This window comes from Phragmites australis, chromosome 4 (genome assembly GCF_958298935.1).
Source record: "Phragmites australis chromosome 4, lpPhrAust1.1, whole genome shotgun sequence".
In the NCBI taxonomy this organism is placed as follows: Eukaryota; Viridiplantae; Streptophyta; class Magnoliopsida; order Poales; family Poaceae; genus Phragmites; species Phragmites australis.
In genome coordinates, this window is record NC_084924.1 from 39,781,719 (window position 1) to 39,792,152 (window position 10,434).

Consider the following 10,434-nt stretch of genomic DNA (forward strand, 5'->3'; position numbering starts at 1 on the left):
GTAAATTAATTTTCACATGTGGTTTCTTAAGTGAACCGCCTATGGAAATGAAGTTATATATATAACATGCGCAAGCCCTCGAAACCCTAGACCCCATTGACCAAGTTCTGTGCCGTCAGGCTGCCTCTCTGACGTGCCGCCTCCAAGCTAATGCACCACCTCTCCGACGCAGGATCCTCCTCAGCGTGGCGCCGCCCCTCCGACCAGTTGCCACAACGCAGGCTCCTCCCTATTGACCTCTACCCCGGCGGCCTCCTCCCCTGCCACGCCAACGCGCTGATCCACGGCCTCCTCGTCCTCAAGCCCGACGTGCGCGCCCCGAGAACCCCCTCCTTGCTGCCATGAGCCTGAGCCCAACCTCCTCGTCCCTGAGCCCGGCCTCCTCCCCGTCCCCGAGCCCGACCTCCTCCTCCCGACGCGAATCCACACCGCCACGAGCCTAAGCTTGGCCTCCTCATCCCTGAGCACCGCCACACCGCTATGGACTTCTTCGCCAAGGACCCGGTGCCCGATGCCCCCTCCGGTCTCCCTCCTTCCCGCACTGCCAATGCCAGAGGCCCTCCTTCCAGTGCCCTCCCCCATTCACCTTGGTGAGTGTAGCCATCCCCCTCCCGGCCGAGCCGTCGTAGCCGGTGCTCCGGCCGAGCCCATGGTCCTTTCTTCCTCTATGTGATGCCCGGCCATCATGCCACTGTTCTCTGTGTGTTGCCCAACCATCGTCAATCATTCTAGGTTGTCACACTCACTTTTATGCGCGAATAATGCTTTTTCTCATCAAATTTTATCATCGCATTTTTGTTTCTTGCAAGAACAATATTCATATGTCTGCTTGTTCTGCAAGTATATGCCTACCAATTTTTGTCTAGAGAAATGACAAAAGTGGAAGATTGTCCGTGCCACTTTGAGTCCAAAAGAACACTGGTTGAACCACATGCTGATCTTTTCATTGTCCTAGGGCTTGCAGATGGCCACCAATTCACCGCTCTACCTTCCAGTCCAAAAGAGTGTTAGCTACAATGTGAATAGTCAATCTTTGAATTATTCAATTAATAAAACACATAATCATGTGCCTTTCTTTATTGAGATTATAATTCTTTTGAGCCATTTGGAGCATCTGATCGGTAGGAAATGACTTGATTTTCAATCTAGTGCAGCCCATAGTAGTAGCTTGCAAAGAAAAAATCAGACATGAATTTGCTAGTTTCTTTATGCTCATAAATAGCAAGCACTATAGATACTTTCTTGTCTTGGAAATATCTTTCTATTATGAAAGTTTATTACTAGTTTCTTTACAAATACATTACATAGAAATTAGTAGTGAAAGGCATAATTCTTGCAGTACACAAGCTCATGTTGCATGTATCCTTCCTTCTCTAAATCTTTTGCCTTCTAGTCAAACAAAATTAGACATAACACATATCTTGATTCCTTTTATTTCCTCTATTGAGACATAATATACTATGCTTGATCCTAACTCCATTGATCTTTATTGCATCTTGCATCACAATGGCATATTGGAACGAGAAATTTCATTGATGAACCATTGCATACCTGTCAATTTTTTCTTGTCAACAATAATCTAGTGGTCGATTAAGTACCATGGGGCAGAAGAGGACAGTAACCCCTTAGAAACCAGAAGCACAGAGGATGCTCACACTAGAGGGCGCCCCGACACAAGATGGGGCAGATGCAACCAGGAGGTTGGATAAGAACCCAAGCCCGCACCAGTCGTCCTCCTCCGATAACAGTGAAAGCTCGGGCTCGTATCATAGTCTGAGCCCTGTTCTATGCGAGCGGGAGAGCCAATGTCAGGAAAGTAGTCCCAACTACAATCCCGCTGAAGAGGTATTGAGATGGGTTAATGCATTTTATAATTCTTAAATGTAGGAATATTTTCTGTTTATGTCAACTCTCCTTTTTTCTCTTTAGAGGGTGAAGGTGTAAAGATCTTCATGCCGTTCATCTGTGCCACAACCTTCCACTCCCTTTGCGCCCAAAACTTCAGGTCCCTCTAGGGCTATGCTAAAACAAAGATGAGGCGAGCGAAGCAGAAACAAGTTGTCATACAACACTTATACAATAATGCAAGTCGGTGTTAAAGGGGAGCTTGTTGCACCTCATGAGGCCTACGCTAAATTCTGCAACAGTTGTGGATTTCTTGTTATGGAGTACATCTCAATCACAATAATTGACTGGCAATTGCTGCCGGATGAGATAAAGGAGTTTATGGGCAACATTGTAGAGAACCATCCGATTCTCCTTAGGAACAGAGGATGCCGCCAAATATAGTGCATTGAAAACTATGGGAAAGAGCTTACAGGGCTGGAAGAGTGAGCTGAATAAGGATTTCATGAAGAAGAACTTTGTACCCTTTAATAATTACAGAAAGATTATGCTAGACCAATGGGTGAAATTTGTTCGGTAGAAGACCACACCTGAAGCTATCATATTGGGTGAATATTTCAAGCACCTTGCAAAAAAGAACAAGTATCACCATTACCTGGGCTCGTCTTGGTACGCCCCCAAAATTTCTAAATGGAGGAGGCAAGAAGAAGTGGCTGCTCGGGCTAAGAAACGTAACCCATTAGAAAATTATTATGAGTGAAGCAAGAAGTGTGTTTATGCTCGATTAGAACAAACTAAATCTGGGGACTTAGCCTTCAAAAGCCCCGAGACCATGGAAGTGACCTAGACCATTCAAGAGATCGCTAACGAAGGGTCTTTAGAGCCTAATAGGGAGAATGATCTGCTTACCAAGGCCCTGAGGAACAAGGAACACACGGATCACACTCAAGGCATCGGATCAAAAGTGGGCTGGAGGAATGGGTTTCCAGATGTCATTGGCTAGTACAAGACTCTTAATAGATATAAGAAGACTCTAGTGAAAGAAATACAACAATAGGTTAAGGTCCAGTCCATGAAAATGTGGAATAAAAAAGAGAAGAAAAGGGTGGCATTAATGATGATAGAGCAACCAACCAGCTTAGGCTGTCGAAGCTGCATCAGGTCCACGCAAGTTGATAACCAGAGATATCTTGTGGATGATATCATAGAGGCTACTCCTTGCATGTTACATATTCCTGTCGGCAAGGGATACTTGACTGTCGAGACTGCCATGGGCTAGGCCATTCTAGGCTGTGTGTTTCACAATCAAGTCATTCCGATTGGTTACGCCAAGGTACAAGTGGACTCAGTACAACCACTGTTCATAAAGTACAAGCTAGACATCAGCACACTTGAGGGTATTGAGATTCTTGATAATGATAAACTCTTTGAGCAATCCTAGGTGATTGTGAGACAATTAATTATTGATTCTTGATGACACGTGTGAGGGTATCCAGATTCTTGTATGAATTTCAATTGATATCAATTCCATATCAAATCAATATACACCATTTATGGGAGAGTTTACCATATGTGTTGAGATTTTTTCTAATCTCTTCGGACCCAATGAGTTTAGGAACTAAATTGTAATTGAATAAGTTTTATATACAATAGAGATGAGGGATGCTTGGCTCATTCATAGACAAGTTTTTTTTTCCAAAACGAAGATCATTTCAACTGGAATTCATGATGAAAGTCTTCATCCTTCAATTGATATTTATAAAGAATATCCTCTCTTTCAACTTCAACTAAAATTATAAAGAAGGAACATATCAAAATGAAGCTAAGCAAGGACGAGCAATGATCGACTACATCAATCCAATGCTTCCTTGGTAACTTATACCTAATTCATACATTTAATATCATAGATTCAACCTTGTGTAGGTTGCATCGTAGCATGAAAATTTGTTTTTCATGCAAGTGCCTAAAAACATCTTTATTACAAATATGAGCAATTTGATATAACATATTTTTATGAAAACTCTATAATCATATTTATGATTCATCCAATCTCAAATATTCAAAAGAATTCATGCTTGAGTTGCTCTTATATGCAATATTGATGAAATTAGCAAAATCTATCTTTTGTTTGAGGTTTATAGTCGGCCACCTTGAATGACTTTATTGAATGTGTGATAAACGAGATATTCGTTATAATGTCAACCACTTTGCTATGTTCAACTTCGAGTCTAATCCATTGCACTTGTGTTTTGGATATTAATTTCGTACTCATGCTTGAATTGTCTTCAGTTGAATTTGTTTCAGTTGACATTTCTCTTTCAATTGGTATGTTTTGGTTTTTCAATTGGTATCTCTTGTAGATATCCAATTGATATCTTTTGAAATTTTAATTGATATCTTTTGCAATTCCATTTGATATCTTTTTAAATCTCATTTGACATCTCTTTAAACCCCTTTGACCCATTATATATCGTGATCTCTATAAATTATTCATAAGTGGATATGTGCATTTGATTTAACTCAAATTACAAGAAATGCATAAATTATTAAGAGAGCTCATTGTATACATGGTTGTGCATTAGCTTTCAATGATTCCTTTTTTGGGATAGGGCTAATGTGCTTGGGAGAGATTTTTTTTTGGACAAATCCTCTCTATTTGGATTTTTTTTTCTATTTTGGTATTGATGTCAGTTGGGGGAGAATTTATACTAGATATTATATTTGTAAGATCGCTTTGCTAATAGGGGAGTTTTAAAGTCTATGCCTTTGACAAATGAGGTGAAGGTTTTTCCATGCATAAGTTGCACGGTTTTGCTTTGCAATTGCATATTAATTTTGACATATACATTGTCATACTTGCTTCATATGTATAAAGGAAGCTCCAGCAAAAATTTGAGATAGACAATATGCAATGATATTCAAGATTCATTCACACATACATAGATTGTGGAGGAGTCTGTTGTATACATATGTGTAGTTCTACTAACATCAAAACCTTAGTAGTGTTGATGCTAGTGATGAAGAAGAAGCTAAAGTGGAAGAGACCTCGAAGCTTGAGTATGGTCTCAATAAAATTGACAATAAGTATGAAGGTAAAGTTACTTATGGAGATTAAGTGATTAAAAGTATGAGATTGTTAATTGTGTTTTATGGACTAACTCATGTGCTATGTGCTTGAGAGTGAGTGGGGTTAGGTTCCATATGAAGATTGACAATAAGAGTGAATACCAAGTTACTCATGAAGATCAAGTGACTTAAGATATAAGTTATCAATTGAGTTTTGTGGACTAACCCATGTGCTTTGTGCTTGAGAGTGAGTTAGGGTTAGGTTACATAAGAAGGCATAAGTTGAATTGAGATACTCAATATGCCAGGTTAAAAGAGCAAAATTAAGACAAGTTTAGTGGGCAACTTATATGCTTGATCCTTACGGTTCATGCCTTGGTGGTGAACCAAATGAAGATAACACAAAGAGTGAAGTTTCCTATGCTTCATGCGTGGGAAGCCATCAAGAGAACTCCATCAAGCTTCCGGAAGATCAAGAGAATATTGAGATAGGAAGCGATGATAAACATCGTCATCAAGCTCAAGTGAAGAGTTGATGACAAGCCTAGAAGAAGCATCGGGACTAGGATGACATGTTCATCAAGTTCGATGAGATTGCTCAAGGCAAAGGTATAACTAAAATGTATTTTTTAGTTTTGTTGGTCTCAAGGAGTTTAGTGAGAAACCGGGTTATATGATCGATAGTCGTACTATCAAGAGGGACTACCAAAAGCGTTGCACAATTGTTGTGTCGAGTGCTCAAATCATGTGCTTAGTGCGGGATGTATTTATGTTGAGAGTTCGTTTTATAAGTTCGGGGTATCTAAAAGGTGTTTTAGATTTAACCATTTGTTGTTGTTGGCCTTTGTGACGGGTGGTATGCCATGTGGCATCTAGTTTAATCTTTGGTGATTAGGATCGTGGAAGTATCAAATATGTGTTTCCGAAAGTCCCTAGAGTGCCTTTGCTGGCAAAATTCTGTGTGTATCAGAAGTTCTGATGTTAGAACCGGATGTTCTAATTTGGGTCGGACAGTCCAGCCATTGAGAACTTGGTGTTCTCGGGTTGTTGAGTGATAGGTATCGGAAGTTCCTGTGTGTCGATCGGATTCCGACATGGGTCGAACAATCTGGTTTGTTGAGAACTTGGTGTTCTCAGTTAGTTGTGTGGGAGTTAATCGAAAGTTCCGATGTGGTGATTGGAAGTTCATATTCTGATCGGAATCTCCAGTCTTGTGGGAGTTAGGGTTCTCGGTTAGGAGTTTGTTTTTAATTGGAAGTTCTGATGTATGGATCGGAAGTTCTGATGTGTAGTTTTTGTCAGATCTAGGTTGGTTTGTGAAGTTCAAATCTATTGTTTTGAACCGATCAGAAGTTCCGATGTGGAGATCGAAGCATCCAATGTGTGCTGGAAAAGGTTGTAACGGCTAGTTTCTGACTGTTGGGATTCTAGGGATCGGAAGTTTCGATCTGGGTATAATCTTTCCTACGGTTAGTCTTTTCAAAGTGGGGTATAGTACCCCATGGCCTCCTTGTGTGGGGCTGACATTTTGGCTGGCTTTGTGCTGCTTGTGAGGGGTGTTGGAACTTGATATTTCACTTTTGAGTGCTCCCCTACCCTCCCTATCAAGATTTGGTGATAATCAAGCCTTTATGGCTTAGTGAGGATAGAGTGAGGTGTGTGGAGCTTGGATTGCTCGCACGTGTCGCATTAGTTGCGTGTGTTTGAGCACTTGGCGTTGATCTTGCGTGAGTTTGGGAGTTCGTTACTCTTGGAGACCATGTTTTCAAGAACTATCTCTTTGATGCTTTCTGCTTTGAACATAGCATTGAGCATCATTTTTCCGCCCGACGCGTTCCTCAGCAGAATAACATGGTTGAAAGGAAAAATCAGATTTTGGTGGAGATAGCTAGGACGATGCTCAATGAGAATAAGACTCATAGAAAATTTTGGGCTGAGGCGATTAGCATTGTTTGCTACATCTCCAAAAAATAGGATTTTCTTAAGCTCGATCTTCAATGTGACTTCTTATGAGTTGTACTTTGGGAGGAAGCTGAAGTTTCGCACTTACGTGTTTTTGGCTATTGTTGCTTCATCCTAAAGCATGACAATGTTGACAAGTTTGAGTCGCATTCTTTTGATGGGATCTTTTTGAGTTATTCGCTTCATGGTCATTCTTACAGGGTTTATAATCTTGACACTAATACTATCATGAAATCCTGTGATGTGACTTTTGATGAGTCAACTCCTTATGCTAGCACTATTCTTAAGTGTGCAGGTGAATATGAGATGAGTGAAATCATCTTTATAGATGGTGACCTTTCAGCTCTCGGTGATGATAAGGATGATCCACTACTTCCTGTCATCACGCCTTCTTCTGAGCTGGCTCTACTTCTTTGACACCGGCAGAGGGTCACCCGGTCAGGATTGGCGCAGAGCGCCATCTCTTTCCATGGGAGCTCCGCCCGGCTCAGGTCATCCACCCCGGTCACCACCCAGAGCATGCCCCTCAACTCCGGCATGCCCAGGTCCCAATCCTCGCCGATCTGGGTCCGGGTGATGTCCTCGGGGCCAGTGTAAAGCCAGCAAGGCCGGGCCCGCTCCCGCAGGGGCGCCAGGCGACGGCGCTGGAAGTCCACCACCACCATCACCGAAGTGATCCTGGCCTCGCGCAGGAACTTGATGCGCTCCAGGACCGGCTCTAGCCGCGCGTCCATCGGCGGCGGCACCTCCCAGGTCGCCTTCTGGGGTTCCGCCGCCACCTCCGGCAGGGTCAGACGGTCGTGGGGGCTGACGTCGACATAGAACCAGTCGTGCCGCCATTCCTCCCACTTGCTTCGCAGCACCTGGCGAATGTATCACTCCCCCAGGCCGTCCCGCAGCCGAAAGCTGCAGCAGCCAGCAACGTCCGCGGTGGAGAAACCCCTCTTCTTCCCGGCTGACCGCAGCGCGAAGAAATGCCAGAAGAGCATCACCGACGGCGGGCGAAGACTGCCAGGATGACGACGGAGTTGGGGCTGAGAAGCACGAACTGGATCCCGTAGTTGTCGAGGATCTGGAGGAAGAACGTTGAGAATGGCGGCACCAGCCCGGCCGCCACGAAGGAGGTGAAGAGGACGATGCGCCCCGGGCGGTTTGTCGCTAGCGGGAAGCTCGCCGGCGTCACCACCAAGGCCCCCTGCTGGCCTTCGGGGACCAACAACTTCTGAATCTTCTCCGTCGCCTCCTCGTTCGACAGGCGGGACTCCGGCAGCACGTCGTCGGGAATCCTGTCGCGGCGGCTTCTTCCTGCTCTTGGCATTTCATCGGGGCGGGGGATGATCTGGACGGTGGAGAAGGGAAGGTGCTCTGATCGCCTAAGGAGAGTCTAGGGCTCAGAAGTGCAAGGAGAGCAGGGGCTAGATCACGAGATAGCATAAAGAGGGGGGCGGTTCACTCCCCTCCTCCTTTTATACCCCAGGGAAATTCAAACGTCGCCCGCCACAGCGCACTCGGCAGGACGGTTTCTTCGATCGACACAACCGCCAGGCGAGTCTCTCACGGGTCGTGCGGTGTCAGCGGTTGCCAGGCGTATTTTCCTCGATTTACGCGGCTACCGCGCGTGCCGCCTGCTCCGTCATCACGCGCCGCCCGTCCCGTTGTCACACGCCTCGGGAGTCATTTGGACACGCGTTCGTTTGGCTCCCTGTTGGGCCGTACCAAAGGCCCGGACCGGAGGGACCGCCATCTGAAAGTTTGCCACGTGGCGTCAGTGCCGGCTTCGGCCTCGTTGGCGATAAAGGGTCCATCCGCAGTCTCTGGGCCATTGCCTGCCAATGGACCTGGGGCCTACTGTCGATGTATCAGGAACCGGGGGTCCCCGAATCCCGAGGCCAGGCCAGCCATCCGCCACATGGCACCATCCCGTGGAGTCTCTCCCGCAAGGTGAGAAAAGATCAAGTCCCGGGAGAGGGCGCTCGGGGCCGCAGTCGGTGGCCCCCAAGTACCCCAATTCCCCGATGATCCACGAAATCTAAGTACCGGGAAGAAAGTGCTCGGGAAGGTGTACGGTGGCCCCCGAGCACCCTAGTCCCCCGACGACCAGGAGAGCTAAGTATCGGGAGAAACATTCTCGGGGCCGCCGGCGGTGGCCCCTGGGCACCCAGGAACCCCGAGGACCCGTCGATGGAAATTCTGGGAGAGAGTGCTCGGGGCTGCGAGCAGCGGTCCCAGAGCACTCGGTTCCCAAGGATTCGTTCAGGAGCGCCCAGGAGAGAGTGCTCGGGGAGGTGAACAGTACCTCCGAGCACTCGGTCCCCCGAGGGCAAGAAAGGACGTTCTCGGGAGAGAGTGCTCGGGGAGGTGAACAGTACCCCCGAGCACTCGGTCCCCCGAGGACAAGAAAGGGCATTCTTGGGAGAGAGTGTTCGGGGAGGTGAACAGTACCCCCGAGCACTCGGTACCCCGATGACCCAGAAAGTCCCCTGGTGGAGGCCCCCGAGGGGCCCACCGATGAGGTGTCAACCAGTCAAAGGCTCGATGCCACATTTAAAGAGCATGCGTGGCCTGTCACCTCCAACTGCTCCCGCCGCGCTTAGCGTCAGTTCCTGCCATGTTCTGGCAGAGAAACGTGGGGTTATTAATTGCACGGGTCCCGTCCCGTGCCATCCGGCCTGTCTCAGGATAACGTCGTGAGGGCCGACGCGTTCCGTCTGCCGCGCTGCTGTGGCAGGGGAACAAGACAGGGCGGGCACGCCGGGCCGCTCTGCGACTGCCCGGTGGGTCCTCTCCACGGCGCCCGTTGCCAGGCCATTTATGGTGACAGATGACCGGGCATGTGCCGCATTTTTCCACCCCTGGTCACGTCGCCCAGAGGAAATGATGACGCCCATTCCATTTATGGCGCCTTGGAGTTCACGCCCTCCCGTACGGGGCGTATCGTCGTTGGCAGGTATTTGAAGGGGCCGGCGGCACAGCAGGAAAAAGAGGAGAGGAAAAAAAAGAGGAAAAGAAAGGAAAGAAGAGGCAACAGATAGATAAAACAAGAGAAGGGAGGACCAGAGAAGGCTGAGCCCAATCCCAGCCGAAGAACAAGGAGCCCCAGGCTTTAGAATAGGAGACCCTCCTTGTAACCAGCAACATCCTTGAGGGACTTCCTCGAGACATTCATAGAGTTCATACAGGAGTAGGGTGTTACGCCCCCGTGCGGCCCGAACCTGTCTAAATTCTGGTGCATTTACTTCTTCTTACACTAGGTCACTCCACCATCACCGGCAGTTGCATTCATTTCCATTTATTTCTCCGACGAACATATTCAGGATCATCCCCCCAGCCGAATCTCTAAAAAGGGGTCTCTCGGGATCCCTGCGACTGGAGTTAATCCTCCGACAGCTGCCTTCGAGCCTGCAGCTACAGCGATTGTGGGAGAGGTCATCTCACAACGCGAGGCTCCACAACACATTCAGCAAAGACATCCCCAGTAGCTGATGATTGCGACCTTGGTAAGAGGGTAACGAGGTCCAAATATGCTCAACATGCTTATTTCACTGATTCTGCATTTGTTGC